Source organism: Aethalodelphis obliquidens, unplaced genomic scaffold (assembly GCF_003676395.1).
Source record: "Aethalodelphis obliquidens isolate GAN/ISIS:26980383/991018 unplaced genomic scaffold, ASM367639v1 scaffold2, whole genome shotgun sequence".
In the NCBI taxonomy this organism is placed as follows: Eukaryota; Metazoa; Chordata; class Mammalia; order Artiodactyla; family Delphinidae; genus Aethalodelphis; species Aethalodelphis obliquidens.
The window spans coordinates 80,835,156-80,852,963 of NW_020837946.1; positions in this window are offsets into that span (position 1 = coordinate 80,835,156).

The following is a 17,808-nucleotide window of genomic DNA, read 5'->3' on the forward strand; positions in this document are numbered from 1 at the left end:
GTTAATTATACATTTTTTTTTAATGCAAAGCCCAAGCGTGTCTAGGATGTTCTCATTTAAAAGAATAAAAGAAATCCCTTTTAATTTGCTTTACTTCAGCTGGTTTCCATTTTTTATTATCCAAAAGCTGTAACTGCCAAGGGTTTTTAACAATAAAAGCAGCAACTAGGGCTTCCCCGGTGGCACAGTGGTTGAGAGTCCGCCTGCCGATGCAGGGGACACGGGTTCGTGCCCGGGTACGGGAAGATCCCACATGCCGCGGAGCAGCTGGGCCCATGAGCCATGGCCGCTGAGCCTGCGCGTCTGGAGTCTCTGCTCCTCAGCGGGAGAGGCCACAACGGTGAGAGGCCCGCGTACCGTAAAAAAAAAAAAAAAAAAAAAAAGCAGCAACTAGTTTTGAAACATAAATAAAAGGAAACAGTAGGCTATAGCTATACATGCTTTGTCACTGAATTTTTTTTTCTTAATCTTTTTTAAAAAGATTAAAAAGTCTTCTCTGCCAAAAGAATTATATAGGTCAATAATTGTGAATTCTGAAAAATATGCTATTTAACTAATACTGTGTACAGCAAGTGCCTAAAACAATTCTTTTATTTTAGAAGCAAGGATTGTACACATCTCCATTTCATATAAAATTTCCTTCTGAATATTGAACATTTTGTTGTAAATATGAAAATGGGCCCTTCAAATATTACTGTTTTTCTCATCTTAATTCATTTCTGGCAAATATACGTAAGTTTTCTTTGTAAAAAATTAAATAATCATGGGATGGTGTATTAGTTTCCTATTGCTGCTGTAACAAATTACCACACATTTAGTGGCTTAAAACAACACAGCTTTATCATCTTAACAGCTCTGTGGGTCAGAAGTCTGCAGTGGGCCTCACTGGGTGAACGTGAAGGTTAGTGCTGCATCTCTTTCCTAGAGGCTCTGGTGGAGAATCTGTGTTCTTGCCTTTTCTAGGTTTCAGAGGCTGCCCGCATTCCTTGGCTCATGCCCTCCTTCCATCTTCAAAGCAGCCATGACCAGCTGAGTCCAGTCCTGTCTTTCTCAAGATGTCATCATCTGTCTGGTTCTGACTCATCTGCACCCTTCTTCCCCATTTAAGGACCCTTGTGGTTAGACTGGGCTCACAGGGAAAATCCAGAACAACCTCCTTATCTTAAGGTCAACTGATTAGCAACCTCAATTCCATCTGCAACCTTACCCCCACCTTGTCATATAACATAACAGATTTAGGTTCCAGGGATTGGGAAATGGACACCTGTGGGGGCCATTATTCTGCCTTCCTCAGATGGGATGGGAATTGTCTCAGGAGATACTTATTTCAGGGTCCTGGGACCTTGTGCATCTAATAAACGGTTTGGTGGTGATCTTAACGACACTCACTGAAGTCACCGCAGAAATAGGGACATTCAAGGTGAGCCTGCCTACTCGCTGCAGGGGAACTGACAAACTTTGGCTGCTTCTGAATGGAAAGAGCTGCTCAGTCTAGGAATTTCCACCGCCTAGATGCCTGAAGGTCTCCATTCCTACGTGGACTGGACAGGATGTCTGGTAAGAAGAGAGGTCTAGGGAAGAGGCGGGACTTCACACGATGGGCCACATGCAGAAGGTGCTGGGAGCGGGTGCCGCCAGTACACTGTGCAAACTCCTTTCACTTACAAGGTCAGTTCCTCTTCGCTCACATCCGCCAGGTTTCTCAGCATCTCCATTTCACTGCAGACAGGTTAAATTGGTCGATTTGCCCGAGATGATGCCCTCAGAGAAATAAAGCCAGGGCCCAGTTCATCTCTACCGACCCAAACCCCAGGCTTTCCCCACCAGCCACACCTCTCCCTGGAGCACCAGGACAGCAGACCTATGGTGACTTACGGGGCACCGAGGTCGGACATCACAGAGTTAACCTAAGTTAAAAACAGCAATTTTAAATTGCACTCTATAACTCTTAACAAACATGCCACCAGTCTGGAAAATTTATTTCACCAGTTCCTCACATAGTGTCTGGCCCAGAGCTGGGGCTCGAAAAATACCTGTTGCACAAATAATCACATACTTTTGTAATACCTGTCAGGTGGAGTGTTGAGCTGATCAGGACACGAAAATGGTGAAGAGTAAAATTTTGATGTCCTCCAGCCTTTCCAAAGTAACACAAGGAATTTGATTTGGGGACTGTAAACTCGTAAAAAAAAAAAAAAAAAAAAAACTCCTCAGTAGGGAAACACTAGTCTACTATGTGCTGGTTCAGAATCTCATTTATCAGATCATAACTAGCATCTAAAAACATAAAAGGAGATAGAGTAGAATAGAAAAGGTCAGAGTACAGCACACATACTAATAGTATTGTTTCATAAAACTATTATTTCAGATGTGTGCTTTTGTGTCTGTGTGCTGAGCTGTAACATCAAATGTATTTCTGGATTTCCTGGTAAAATGGATCACGGTCTATTGATCAAAAACTTGAAAACCGCTGCTCTAGTCATCACAAAATTTTAGAATAGGCCAGCCTTTCATAGAATGAGAATTAACAATAACTCAGTCCCAAATGGCTGTTAGTTTTTAGCTTCTCAAGTTCCTATTGTCTTTTCTCCTGGCCATACACACGCACCCAGACTCCCAGACAGTTCCAGCAAGACAAGATAACAAATGATGCTAAGAGAATCACCTCCTTATTCTCTCTTCCAAGGCACTCTCAATCCCTTACCAAAACATGTGTCCAGGATTCTCCTTTGTCATCAACTAAAACAGGAGAGTCATCAGTATCATGATGCTCCCAAAGGGAAGAAGTCTATAAAAATGGTCTGACTGCTGCAGAAGACTTTTTCTTACGCAGTCATCGACCCCATTATGACAGCAGCATCTGGCTTTCAGGGAAGCCACTTCCAATGCTCAGGGTTCAAACTGCAATCATGCACCCCATCGGGGAAGTTGGCATGCCTCTTACTTGGCCCCTCTATTCTCTTGTTTGGAGGCTCAGCTCAGCTCAGTTTTCATGCTCACATAAGTCACTCTCTGGGAGGGCTCCCCAAGAGTTCTCCTCTGGGGAACCTTAGCCGTTTTATTAGGAAAAAGCCAGGAAACCCCCCATGGGCTATAACGTCTAGAGGAAATGCTTGAGTCTTATCATCTCTGAACCCCCTGCGGGGTGTCACAGAGCCGTAGTGTGTACCACCTGTACAGACTAAACTAAACCGTTCCCCACAAAATTCGTATGTTGAAGCACTAATGTCCAATATGACTGTGTTTGGACCAGGGTCTTTAAGGAGGTAATTAAGGTTAAATGAGGTCATAAGGGTGGGACCCTAATCCAATAGGACTGGTGTCCATATAAGAAGAGAGACAACAGAGATCTCTCTCTTTCCATACACACACAGGGAAGAGGCCATGTGAGGACACAGTGAGAAGGTGTCACCTTCACCAGGAAGATAGATCCCCCCAGAAACCAACTCTGCTGGCACCTTGATCTTGGACTTCCAGGCTCCAGACTGTGATAAAATAAATTTCTGTTGTTTAAACCACCCAGACTGTGGTATTATATGATGGCAGTGCAAGCAGACTATTATCACCTAGACTGAACTGGATTTGAACAGGCTATGTTTTCCTACCATCGGAATTCATGGTGACTTTAAGTAGCCATCTTGAAACATAAATGTTAAGAGAAAAAAGCAAGTCACAGAAAAATATACACAGTAGTAAATATTTTACACATAGAAGGCCAAGCAAAGGTAAATAATATATCATTTAGGGCTTTAAAAAATGTTTGCCATAAAACCATAAAGAATATTATGGAGGTGATAAAAGCAAAATTCAGGAGAGTGGTTGCTTCTGGGATGAGGGGATAACAGCTAGGACCTAGGGAGAGTCACACATTGGTAACATGCTATTAAATACACAGTGACCTCATGGGTGTTAACTTCATTCGAATGTCTCATAGTTCATTTTTGTTATTTTTATACATATTAAATATTTTACAATTGAATTTATAAAAGTAAGATGTTGGAATAATATAACACCCATCATTTAACAGTAATTATTCTGGAGAGGGGGAATAGGGGGCATTTCTACCTTACAAATTTTACTTCCCTGAATCTCTTCAATTGTCCTGAAATATTTATATTATATTTATATTTGGAATAAAAAGTCAAGAAAATTAAAAGAGGTAAAAAGGAACTACTGAACACTTGTAATTACTTTCAAAGTTTCTTTAATCTTCCCTCCCCCGCTTCCATTTTCCCGAATAATATGCTAGGATGAACAACTGATCATCTTTAAGAAAAATGCCTTGGTTGATCTCAAGTAATTCTGATCCCCAGACCATATGGCTCATATTGATTTATTAAATATGTTACACACACACTTATTTGAAAGGTAAGCTTCAGCTAGAATTAACCCATACTCTTTTGAAATGAAAATAATAGCTATGGGATTATAATAATAATTCAATCACTCTGTAGGCTGGTTATTAGGAAAATGCCAGGAAACAGACATCCAAGGAAGGAAGGCTCATTTCTTTTTCTTTCAAGCCAATTTAGGTAAATTACAGACATTTCCCTTTCAGAGCTGAGGACTATCGACAGAATTTTAAGTATGGCTCATTTATATTAATGTCTTCAATTTACAATTTCCTGGACGCTTCTTTCTTTATGATGCTAGTTTTCAGTTCGTATTAAAATAATTTTGTAAGACTAGTTAAGTCGCAAGTCAAGAGAAGAGTGTTTTGTGTCTGGCTTCTACGTTTTAGAAGAAGAGGAAATCATTTGAAAGCAAATCATTTTCTTTACTTAATGGATCTCTAATTTCTTTCCTTTTTGGCTCTGCCAACTGAATAGAACGTAAAGGAGTTTGGATATTCAATACAAAACAACTTTTTCCTTTGGAAAATGGAACCACTTTGCAAAATTTACCCCAATTTTAAAGGCGTTTCATGCTCAATAAACCTTGAGTACTATTCAATCACTTATCAGTCTCATTGCCATTACTTGTGTGTGTGTGCATCTGTCTGTCTGTCTATCTCTCTTACTAGACAGAGTTGGTTGCCGGTGGGATGAATGGATCGTGCACCCTAAGGAATGCCTGTTCTCAGTTTGGCCCAATTATGGTGAATTCCACAAAAGAAACATGTGGGCATGTTTAGTCCTCAGGTAGGACTGATGGAGAGAGGAAGAGAGGCATAATGAAACAAAAAATAATCATAACAATGAGCACTAACACCACAAGAAATACTTTTTCAGTTAGTCATTCATACATCCCATTGTGTATTACACACTCATTATGAATCATATGCTGAGAGTATGAAAATAAGTCAAACAATGTATATCAATCATACCTCAATAAAACTGTTTTAAAAAAAAAAGAAACAAAATTAATCATAGAAACCCTAACCTGGAGAGGAGCTCGCATCTAAGTGGGGTAATTCCAAGAAGAGAGAGACTAAGGACAAGAGAAATGCCTCCTGTGAGTTTCTAGTGTGAGAAAGAAGTTCAGGAGGACAGAAGGATGGGAATGGAGTCCATGAGATGGGAAGCTCATCAACAAAGGCCTGAAAGAGTGAAAGCCCAGACTGAGTTTGGCATACAGCGTACGGTTAGGTTTGAGAAAGGCTGAAGGGAACATATTGTGGAGGGTTTTGCTGAATAGCAGGAACAAGTTGAGGAGTTCACATTTATTTTAGTAAGCAAAGGAGAGTCCTTAAATGTTTTGAGCAGAGAATTGACATATTCTGGATGGAACTTCAGAAAGATTTTAGCAACAATATTCAAGAGACTAGAGAAAGTGAAGAGCAAGCAGGGGATTGTTTTCCAAGACTATCACAATCCAAGGAAGAAGCAACCAAGGTCCTCAAGACATGTTCATGACTAAAAACAAAACAAAACAAACTAGGAATAGGTGGTACTTTCTTACCTTGATTATGGACATCTACTAAAAACCAACATCAAACATGGCTTTAAGATCAAGACCGAGACAAGGAGTCCTGCTTTTATTGTTTTTTATTTCAGACTGTCCAGGAGGTCCTATCCAATGCAGTAAGACAAGAAAAAAGAACTTAAAGTACATGTTTTGGAAAGAAAGAAAAAAACTGACATTATTTGAAGATGACAAAAAATTATCTTCATGATATATCTTTTTAAATTTACTGACAATTTTTAAAAGAGAGTTTAGTAATATGGTTGAACACAGATGGACTTAGAAACCCAAGAAGCAGTCACAAATCTCTCCACTTTTAAGACACAGAAGAGAAGGGTGAACACATGTTTTTATAAGAAAAGCATCATAATTCTTTTCTCTGTGGACAGATCCATGTAGATTAATAGCAGACTGAAATATTCAGAAGTCTAGCTTACAAGGCTTCCTAACAAATATACCACACCCTGAGAACAGTGGCATTGTATTCTATGGAATGCCCTAAACAGCCTTTCAGCTGGAAATCACAGCAATAACAGAGAAGCTGATTCTGACCATCATATATAATTTGATATCAATGCAAAGACAAGAAAGAGAGAGAAAAAAAATCCTCCATTTTCAAGGGTAGCCCTAGTTTACAGCTACCTTCTCCTACAGCGGTCCCAAACTTATGCCCCAGCTCAGAAACACCAAGTTAAACAAAGCTAAGTGTGCTGATTTATGGCAGGACTGCTTGAGGGGGCTGGGGGGCTCGGATCTCCAAGAGGCAGAGAATGTGGGTAACTCTTCCTACATTTAATTGATATCAAACCCTTTTATCAGGGAATAACTCAAGGAACTAGTGACCTAGAGAAACTCGAATTTAGAAAATGCTGTGCACCCAAACATTCTCAATTCCTGGTATGAACCAAAATAGCAAAATCAACATAGCAAACAGTTTAAAGCAAGGACTCTGAGGCCAGTGTGCCTGGGTTTGAATCCCAGATCCACAACTTACTCTTGTGTGACCTTAGGCAAGTTACTTAACCTGTGTCCCAAATTTCTCATCTGTGGAAATGAGGAGATGGGTTAGGACAATAGAGGCTACCTCATAGAGTGGTACTGAGGATTAAAATAAATGGCTGAATAAACGTAAAGCACTTATGTGTTTGTTAAGTCAAGCAGATTTTGTGATACGCTGTCACTACTCTGTTAGAATTACAATATTTCGCAAGCAAGCAGGGAACGGTATAACCTCATTGGTGTAAGAAGAAAATTACTGGTCATCAAACAGGTTCACAAAGGTCTCTGAGAAGAGCAGTAACACACAGATTGTCTGTAGTTCTGCTAATGAGACACTCTTATCAACTGATATTTATACTGAACACTAGAGTTGTGTTTGGGGTGGGGTGCGGCAAATAGGAAATAAAAAAACAGGCTATTCTTAACTTCTAAAAGATTCAGGAGTTTTCTCTAAATATGGTTCTCCCAAGCATCCAAGTTGAAAGGCACTTTCTCTCTGACCTCCCACACTCACTTTCCAGAGTAAGCGCCAGCTACTGAAATGCAATTTAGTGCTGAAGAAATTCTGCTAGAATTAAGCCACTTTAGAGGGTTGTTTTCTATCATCTCTTCCCTTAAAATAAGCAATATCAACAGACATCAACAGACATGAAACTACTGTTGTACAATGAGAAGCCTTTGACATATACAATACCCCAAATTAGACCATTCTTACCAACAATGCAAAAATCTTCCAGGAAATGTCTAGATCATCAGAAAAACATTATGTTAAATGTGGCTTAAGTTATGTATACTTTGCTGTGTGTCAATTCCTTGAAATGTGGTGATCCACACATGAAAAAAAACCTTCATCCCCTAACTATTGGGGTTAAACAAGATATATTAATCCTTTTAGATGACAGATCAAGGGACCGTAACTGTTGAACTTCGTCTGGGATAGATGAGAACACGCATGTTTTGCATTGTACCACCAGGCATAAAGCTGTGAAGAGCAAACTTCAACAGTACCCGCCTTCGTGGGAACCTGAAAAGTTTGTTTGAGGCCAAGGGGTACATGATTTAAGGAGAAATGTTTTGTGGGTGTATTCCTGAGCCAGCTACAGGCTAGAGTAGAGTTACCTGTCAACCAAACCAAGTTTCAATTCCTCTAGCCCCATTTCAAGACCCTCTACATCTCATTCCTTCCTGTTTATTCTAATCTGACCACCTTGCTGCTCCTCTGTCCTCAAGCCTCTTGAATGTGGCTTGCAGGCTTCCTCCAGTCCTTGAACACACAGTGATCACATTGAATACCTTTCCTCCCCTGTAAAAATTCTTACCTCATCCTTCCTTTTCTCTTTATCTCCTTCTGTGTTCTTTGAGCTTTATACCATGAGTATGCCTTAATTTATCACTTTTATAAAACCTAAAATTTCATCAGAGTAATAGGTAAAAATTTCACAAATGAAATAAGTTTCTTAAATAAGTGGTATTTGACACGATAATCAAGGCACCCCAAAAAAGTGACTAAACCTATTCAATAGAGAGTAATATTTTGTATTCAAAGTCAATTTTGTAAGAAAAGAAATGTGTCCTGTCTTCTCGAGTAAGATCAGAGAATAGAGACACCCAGGAAGGGGGCCCACAGCACTCTTTTCCTCTCATTTCCAGGCTGGCCGGAGTTCCTATTCATCTTGCTCTTCTTTTTGTTTACCTTACCTGGGTTCTTGTGTCCCAGCGCTGGGTTTGCCAGTGATGCCCACAGGACGATGAGCCTGGTTGGTGGGCTACCCCAGAACTAAAGAGCAATGCTGGTGCCTGGATGTATAGAACCACTAAAGCATGAAGTCATGCGTTTTGCATGATGTCACCATACCTCCTGGAAGGATGGACTCCTACAAGGTGCCCCAGGTCATCCAGCAAGACGTATCCCTACGTGAGCTGCTGTTAGGTTAGAGAAGGTCTGAAGTTCATCCAATGCCACAGCATGAATAATTATATCTGTGAGCATGTGAGAAGGGCCTTGAGTTAAACATAAGTGTAGATCACCACCTCCAAGCAACTCCTCTGATGAATGTTGGGAGGTGGACCAACACTTCCAAGTCCTTCCTTCATCTTGAAAGCCCAGGAGGTTCCCCATTCACCAGCCTGACCCCAGAAGTGCCCGATGTCAACAACATTCCAAAGTAAAACAGATCACTGAATAGTTATACTTTTAGTTTAAAATTCATATAAAATCAGAGGAAATGCCTGGAACAAAACCCAAGACACATGAATCCCAGACCACTGCTCTATAAATGACCCTCTCAAATGATTATCTCCTTTGCCTTAAAAATTAATTCCCTGCCAGATGGGATACTCATATTATCCCCAGAGGCCATAGGGATGGGTAGACCCCTATAGAAAGCAACAGGATAATACTGAATAGGATCAATTTAAATCTTCACAGCATTGGGTCCAGTAAATCAACTTCTGGAGAACGTATCGTCTAGAAATAATTCAGCAAAAGGAAACAGCTCTGTGCATGCATATGCTCACTAAAGCATCCCCCACAGCAAGGGGAGACGAGAGCTGCATGAGCAAACAGTGATCTATCAGCCCAAAGCACACTTAAGTCATCATTGAAAATTATAACCATGAAGATATTATACAACATGGAAAATCATTTATGGAGTAGGATTTGGTTTTTTCAAAAAAGGCAGAATTGTATATCTATGGTATACATCTATTTTCCAAGATGTTAAGTGTCCACCGAGAGAGGAAAAAGGAGGATACAAAATAATCAACGTGGATGATGTGCGGTGGTAAGTTTATGGCTGGTTTTGCCGTTGCTGTTCTTTCATGTTACCATCATGTGAATGAGCCTTTCTGCCATTTACAAAGGAGGAAAAATCAATTCTGTGCCAACCCACACAAACAGGGACATAAGTAGGGGTGGAAGAGTTTCCAGCTCCTTCTCCAAAAAGCTGTGTGGCCTTCACCTGCAAGGTGACCTCTCCCCCAGATGCCAGGACAAAGAAGAGGCACCTGTGAGCGACAAAGGCGGCGTTGCCTAGGTTTCCCACAGCAGCGCGGCCTCCCCCTGACGTCCTCCTAATGGGAGCTTTTGTTCCGCTGCGGGGAGGGACCTTATTAGAAGGTGCCTGCGCTGAAGGGGAATGTATTTTCAGGACAAGAGGTCTCATCATTCCCAGCATTAGCGACAGAATGGAGACAAGGTAAGCAGCAAATTTGCCATCACCCTGGCGCTCCTTGCCTGGAAATTAAAATCCGCCGGCTGGGGAGGTCGACCCAGCACCCAGCGGAGGGTAGGGCGAGGCCCGCCGCCCCCGGGGCGGCTGCGGCTGGAGCCTGGCGGCAGGACGGCATTTCCAAGACGAGGCCCCCGTCACCTTTTGGTGTTCTCAATGTCACCCACGCAAAGGCATCACAAACCCGCATCACAAACCCGCTGCAAATGGCTGGTACTTAATTACAGGATGCGGGGTGGAGCACAATCCTGGCGGCGGAGGCGGGGCTGGGGGGTGGGGGGGGGGCGGGGGTAGAGGAGAGTGACGCCCAGCTACAGCACACATCCCTTATCAGGTCTTTTTCTCAACCATATTTAAAACAGAAATCTCTAAAGCGGCTATGCAGAACTGCAAAGTAACTGAGGATAAAGAAGCAAATTTTACATTTGCAGAGCAGATTCCTACCCCAGCTTCGAGGTAAGGATCAAACGGTCCCCCTGCCTGAGGTTTCCCAGAACACCACTGGATGTGCTTTCTCTCTTTTTAACTCCATCAAGGTTGTGCTTCCTCTTCTCTTCGGACACTCATAGCACACTACTTCTTTTTTTTCACTTGCTTCCGCCCATTGAGTTAATTACATACACGGTTATTGATGGCAGGGATCTTGTCTTACTTATCACAGGAAGTCCACAGTGCCTAGCACTGACCTTAGCATACAATAAGCCCTCAATATGCCAAACTGGAACCAAAATTAATACATGCAAAAACAATCAGAATGCTAGCATCTAAATGTTACAGCAGCACTGTCATATATAAATATATTGCCAATAGAAATATAATGCCAGGACTTCCCTGGCGGTCCAGTGGTTAAGACTCCTCGCTTCCAATGCAGGGGGCGGGGTTCGATCCCTCCTCAGGGAACTAGGATCCCACATGCCGCATGCCACCACCAAAGAATAAGAAGAGAAAAAAAAGATATATATGTATGTATATACACAATGTCAGACAAAAATGCAAGCCACACATGTAAGTTTAAATTTTCTAGTAGTCACATTTTAAAAAGTGTAAAGAAAAGGGGGGAATTTATTTCATCAATGTTATTTAACCCGATACATCCAAAATGTTATCATTTCAACATGAAATGAATACCAAAAGAATTAATGAATAAATTAATAATTTTACATTCCTTTTTTTTTTTTGGTACAGAGCCTTTGAAAGCTCTGAAAGCTTCGACGACCACACTGCAAGTGCTTCATAGTCACATGAGGCTGGTGGCTACCATTTTGGACAGCATAGTATTACAGTGAAGCTCCCAAAGGTCCACAGTGCAGAAAAACACCTCTTTACAAAGGGACACATTTTTCATAGTAATAAAGAACTCATTTAAAGTTTTACATTAACCTATATGTTACCTCTTTATATTTGTTTTTAATAGAACGAAGAAAGTGAGTATTAGATAGGTGTATATTTTCCCCTTTACAAACTTGTTTAGATAAATGTCTAGATCAGAAAATATTGTTTAAAATACATCCTCCACAGGGAACTATATTCAATATCCTGTGATAAAACATAATGGAAAAGAATATAAAAAAGAATGTCTATATTATGTATAACTGAATCACTTTGCTGTACAGCAGAGATTAACACAACATTGTAAATCAACTATACTTCAAAAAAAAAAAATTCTCAAGCCAGTCTTTTCCAAGAGGCATATTCATTAAGGAAAATTTAACAACACACATGAGCAAGCAAGTGTTACTCTAGGACACAGTACTTCAGGTGGGGGTTTTTTCCCACTTGTCTGAGCAGATAATTAGTGGGTTGTGTTGTTTAGTAATTATTACTGAAGAGCTAAACACTTCTCTTCTAAAGTCTACTTTCACAAATATTAGATAAACAAACTATTAGTAGTTTGAAGACGGTTTCGATGCTATCATGATGACATTAGTACCGGGGCCCTGGAATGCCAGAAGCCTCCCCTAACAGTCAGCCGCCTTCTCCCCCTGGGTGGGCGAGTTTGCTCTACACAGGAACAGGGATACAGCAGGTGTCCAAGCACCACCTGGGTAGGGCACTAGCACCCATTATCCCAATATCAAAATTGGCCAAGGCTTGGGCAAGGAGGCTTGTGTGGTCTTCCTGTCTTCTTCACCTCACCACCCCACCATCCCACAGCCCAGCCTGTTCTGAACCTTAAGACCAGCCCACAGGGACCCGAATCTGTGGGCCCAGACGAACTTATCCACTCAGCAGTAGATGATGCCGAGATGGAAAAACAGCCAGCCCCCGGGAGCCAGCCCAGGAAGCCAGACCCTGCAGGGGTCAGCTTACCACAGAGGCCAGATAGAGGAAGGAACTGACCGCCTCCCAAGGGACCCTGTCCACCAGTAACCAGGACCAATAGAGGTTTGGACACTGACCAATCAGATTGGCATTTGCTCCTCTCTATGGAGCAAGAGGTGCCATGAAAGAAGAGCAGAAGTCCGTTCCCCCAAGGCTACCCCAAGTTCCTGATGTCAGACGGAGCCGTTATCTACCCAGGTTCCCAGATGAACATCAGTAATCTCTGTGGAGTGAGGGACCCGATCATTCATTCAGCAAGAAACTATGATATAACCTCCTCAGAGAACTGAAGCAGGCTGTTCTTCGTTTCCCCTTGAGAACAAATGAGACCTGGGAGTGGGGAGACGGCTCTGTGAGAGAGCCTGGGAAGAGTCCCGGAGATTTGCTAGCCCGGAATTGTGTGACCAAGCTCTTCAAACAAAATGCTCCTAAAATAACATTACTGATCAGCAGCTCTCACGACCATACTCTGCAGTCAAAGAAGTTAAAGCATCGATCATGTGGGATTTGGTGTTTATTTGCACTTTTTCTCTAACCTCAACTCCCTTCCAAGGTTTCTTTTTTCATGAGAAAATGCGTAAAAAGAGAACTATAAACCTTTTTCCTTAAAGTATTGTGTTACACTGAATTCTCTTCTCACCTGCTCACCTGCATGTTTTCCCTTCAGCTCTGTGGATTTCTTTTCCAGTATTCAATTCACATCAAGGATGAGTATGCACTGACTGAAAAGATAATAAATACTAACACACCAAGACACACCTAAAAGAACTGCTCTAAACGTAGTTGGTACCGATTTTATAAGGGTGGGTACTGAGCTTAGAAGACAAATGAGTGACGTGTCCTGCTTTGCTGACGTTTATGCAAGCCAACTAAAGCAAGGGGAGATGCAGCAGTGAGGGAAGCTATAAAGCATGTTGCTCTTTAAATAGCTTTTGTGGGTGATTCTGCAATGCTGGCATTGGTTTATTAAAAAGGATAACTAGGACATTACTACTGTTAAGGGAGATGCGCTGGACATCTCGATTAGCCCTGATTGCTCTGTGTGTGTTTCTACTGCCACACATGACTCTATAGCAAAAGCCTCCCTCCCTCTTGTTTCAAGGTTGGTACGTATGAGCATTTCTTTTCCTCCACACTTGTAATCAATAGTACCTAGTATTCTGATCTGAGCAAACCAACTGTAGAAGAAACTTATAAGGCAATGGGAGGAATTTGTCTGGGTATTTGACATTAAGGAATTGTGCACATGTTAGCTGTGATCATGTTACTGTGGTTTTAAGAGTCCTGATCTTGTAGAGGTATCTATTAAAGTTTAGGGATAGAGTAATGTGAGACATCAGATTTCACTTTAAAATAATTGAGTGATTTGGGGAGATAAGGTTAGGGGTGTATAGAAAAAATAAGATTAGCCCATTTGTTGATGATAGCTAAAACTGGTTGATAGATTCATGGGGGTATATTTTGATATTCTTTCCACTTTGGTGTATGCTTGAAATTTTATATAAGTTTTTTTTAAGAGTAGCTAGTAATCAAAGGAAAAGAAAAAAAAAAAAAAAAGCTCTTTCTAGGGCTTTTTTGGGAGGGCTATTATATCCCTTCTCATCTTACCATTGCCTGGAAGATATCACAGGCCATTCACTGTTAGCTCCAAGAAGAAAGGACACATCCATCCTAGTTTTCTTTAAGACTACAATCTTGACCTCTATCTCTCGCTGTCTCAAGGGACAAATTTCGCTTTTGATCACCTCCAAGGAACAACATCCTTTAGGATACTGAAACTGACAAGAGACAGCCAACAAAATCCTATGGTTTACATTAAAAATCTGAAGACACTGCCGTGTTCTGGATCTATCGGTTAACAGTGCATGACGAAGCACACGCTCTTGGTAAGAATTTAATTTAGCTGAGGTATGAAGGGATGTCTTATGAGACAAACTGGCACCAACCCCATGGAGTTTGCCATGGGGCAAAGAAGTGAGAATATAAAACAGAAGACAATTCACCATCTCTAAATTGCTCCCCCTCAAAAACTGTGGATACCTTAAAATCATCTATATCCTTTTACCCAGCAATCCCAATTCTAGGAACGTATTCTAACAAAAAATTGGGCAAGAGCACAAAGAGATGCATACACCGATGTATATCACACCTTTGTTTATAACTGAAAAGTAAAACAGAAGAAAAACAAATGTCCATCAGTAGAAAATGGTTAAAGTACTGATTAGACACATATGGAATTATATACAACCTTTAAAAATGCTGATGTCCGAGGTATACCATTAAGTAAAATGCTGGGTTTCAAAACAGATTTTATAAAATCATATCTTCATTTTAAAACAAAGTATGTTTCCTATAGAATAGAAAAGAGCTGGAATAAACAATAAGATGTTAACAATGATGTTTTCTGGTTCATAAAATTAACAGTGATTTTAACCTTCTCCTTCATGTTTTTCTGCACGGTCTGAGGTCTTTTCAGTGAGCATATATCAGGACGCCTGAAAAAGCTATTTCTTTTAAGACAACAACAACAAAACCATGAAGATATCCAAAGCAGGAAAGAAGTTACCAGAGCTAGACAAAGGTCAAAGGTAAAAATCCAAGCAAATAACCCCAGGCTTGGACATCTGACAGCCCAGGAGGGTCGGCATTCTTTCACTTCTTTCAAATGACATCTTGTACCGAGCAACCACTCTATTCCAGCTACTAGTCCAGGACTTGCAGATGGAAACGAATGGCACACGCTTCCTGCCCTCCAAGGGGTTTAGTCTAATTGGGGGAAAGGACACTTATACCCAAATAAATGAAATGCAGTAGTGGGGGAGGTCTGACAGGAGTCTGCGTGGTACGAGGGGTGCAGGGAAGAAGCATCTAACTTGGCCAGGGTGGCGGGGGGGAGGGGGAGAGGAGCTGGTCACAAAAGTGTTCAGAAAACGCACCATGGGATGAGATTCTAAAGGCGAGTGGATGTTGCCATGCAGGTACACTTTGAGGACGGTCATCCCAGGCATGTGGGATGTGGGCAGCTGTGGCGGCGAAGGGCAGACATTGAGAAGCCTAATATTTTAGGGGAACAGAAGCCCAGATGTAACATGGGGTCGGGGGTGAGGTTAGGAAGGTAGGTAGGGCTGGGGGATGGAGGTCTCCAATGCCCCCACTGAAGCATCTGGGTTCCAAATGAACAAGACTCTCTCCCCTTTTTTTTGGCCGTGCCACGTGGCATGCAGGATCTTAGTTCCCCAACCAGGGACTGAACCCTGCAGTGAAAGCATGGAGTCTTAACCGCTGGACCACCAGGGAAGTCCCAAGACTCTCTCCTTGATCGAACTTTAGTCAGGCTCCGCTGAGCCCTCTTCTCAACTGGGCCTTGACCTTGGACTTCCATGCCTGTCCCTGCAGAGTCCAATTTGAGCAAGACTCCTGCTAAGGCAGTTTAGAGAGAATCCCCGCCACCGTCAATATCTAATCACCCTCGATACTGCAATACGTGTATCTTAAAACGTTGATATCTGGCCTGCCTGCAGCAAGAATCCTATTAGGTCAGTTCAGCAAGAATCCCCCTTACCTTTCATGTCCCCTCTTAGCGACTGTCCATCCACCTATCCCCCCACCAACCTGCTCCACTTGTACTTGAGCCTGATTTCTCTTCCCTATTACAGTACTATAGACCCCCTACTACAATAGTCTTCCTTACTATCTTTACAAGTGTGAGAATAATTTTTTCTTTAACACAACCTGAAGGTACCAGGGCACCTGTGAAGGGTCTAAGACTTTCCCCAAATTAGTCAGTCTGACAGGTGTGCAGAGAAATAACCATTGTGGGTCTTACAACAGTGTACATTTTCTGAACCAGGCACCGTACTTGGCAATCTACACACATTAGCTCATGTAACTGTCACAAGGTGGGGAGTGTTATTATCCCCATTTCACAGGCCGGGAAACTGAAACAGCATGGTGTAGCAATTTGTCCAAGTTCTTAAAGCTAAGAAGTTGCAGAGCTGGGAAATGATGGTCCTGGGCTGTCTGCCTCACGTCCAAATTTGGTGCTGGGGACAGTAAGATGAATCTAAAACTCTATTTTCTCGCAAGCTCTGCAATATTTGCAAATAACCACAAACTCAACATCTCTCTTCCTACTAAAAGGAACTTGGTTGATGTGCAGGAAATGGGTTAAGGGAGGAGCTTTCTCAGCCACAAAAATAGGACTCTATGGAAAACCTGACAGAAATCAAGTGAAATTGGATCTGTCAGGGAGCCTTTTTTTTAACTCAAGAGAAACCATTAGGGAGGATGTAGTTTTGTTTTTGCTTGTGTAACAAGTAGACACGGGTGAGAAACCTGAGGCAGGTACTAAAGAGAACCCAAAGGTGGGGGAGGTTTCGTACTCTGAAGGGAGGAGAAAAGCCAAGGATGCAAAACACTGTCATTAAACAGGGGCGTTAGGCCAGAGGAGCACAGGTGGAGGCAGAGGGAAATCCCCAGTGATGCCCAAGTTATTTAAGGAAATGCAGAAATTGGCATTTAGGGAGACTTGATTCCAGGCAGGGAAAAGGGGAAGACAGAACTGTCAATCAAGATACACTTACTAAGCAACAAGAAAATGACAGAAAAGGGGACAAAGACGTAAAAAAAACAGCTCCTGCTTCTCAGAAGCTTGCAATTTACATGAGGAGGATATATACACGCATGCGTGTGCACAAACCTATGTGTGATCATTGCAGATAATAGGAACAGCTGATATAGCCTATGAGTAAATGGAACCTGAGCTCTGCCTTCCAATGGTTAGGAATTCCACAGGTAAGAGGAAAAGAGTGGCTATTTCAAGCAGGAGAATGGGGTGAACCAGTTCCTAGGAAATGGGGATGCAAGAAGGGCTTTCAGGGGCTAGCCAGAGTTAAGGGCAGTAATTTTGGGGGGCAAGGCTAATTCTGAAAATGAGGAAAATTAAAAGGGGAATAGGAAATGTGGGAGATAATTAGCATTTATTGAGCATTTTCTCTGTGCTCTGAGCATTTTCTCTGAGCATTTATTGAGCATTTTCTCCACTTCATTTCATCCCAACGACCCTGTGAGATAAGTAATTATCTCCACCTTAAATATGACCAAACTGAGGCCCAGGAAAGCTAAGCAACTTGACAAATGCTCCACAGAGAGCTAGTGAATCCGCACTCGGTTCTGTCTGACTCTCCCCGCTGCCTCTACCAACCCCCCAGTCATTTACATAGCATCGACTGTGTGCTCACCACCAACATGAGTGGCCTCCAGTGACACATGCCAGGTTATAGCTACTCTCCTGTGTTCACTCATTCCAGGGTTTCAGAGGGTAGGTTTACAGGAAACCACTAAGTCATCTAAA